Consider the following 796-nt stretch of genomic DNA (forward strand, 5'->3'; position numbering starts at 1 on the left):
GTAATTTTGAAGGCGAACAATTTGATATTGTTACTGGCGGTGACAATATCTTGGCATTGGATAATGGCAATGAATGCAATGTTTTATCTCAATTTAGTCAGCCGCGAACGAATATTTCGGCAGTTGTACATTTACTTGGTAAATTTGATGGCAAATCTTTGTGAAAGTGAAATTTGTAAGAAACAGATAAAATTGTTGAAGACGATATATAAATTGGAAGATGACATTGCACGATTACTTATCAGTATGTGACTGAAGGGAAAAGCACTTGTATGGTTTCATTCTAGACCAGAATATATAAGTATGCCATTCAACCGACTGCTGGAAAAATTAAGAGTTACGTTTTACCATCGACAAAGCAAAATTGAAATAAGGAAGAAATTTGAAGAGCGATTGGGGAAGAGGAACCAGACATTTCATGAATATTTGCACAAGAAGAATATTCTCGGAAATCGAGTACCAATCAAAGACGATGAAATACTTGAATATTTGATTGACGGCATCCCCGATTAAATGCTCCGGAACCAGGCGCGTATTCAACGGTTTACAACAATTGATCAACTTTCGAAAGCGTTTAAAGAGGTAATTCTTCCAGATCAAGGTTTGTCGAGTATGCAAATGTCAACAAAGTTTGAAAAGTGTCTACACAGTTTCGTTAGAAATGAACGAAAAGAGGTGGTAAATGTGAGTAAGATAAAAGAGTTCACCGGTAATATTGTACGATTCATACTAGCATGAATTGTCCAACGAAAGATCGCGGTGTAAAATGTTTAATATGTCAATAACGTGGACATAT

The sequence above is a fragment of the Xylocopa sonorina genome, unplaced genomic scaffold (assembly GCF_050948175.1).
Source record: "Xylocopa sonorina isolate GNS202 unplaced genomic scaffold, iyXylSono1_principal scaffold0014, whole genome shotgun sequence".
NCBI lineage: Eukaryota > Metazoa > Arthropoda > Insecta > Hymenoptera > Apidae > Xylocopa > Xylocopa sonorina.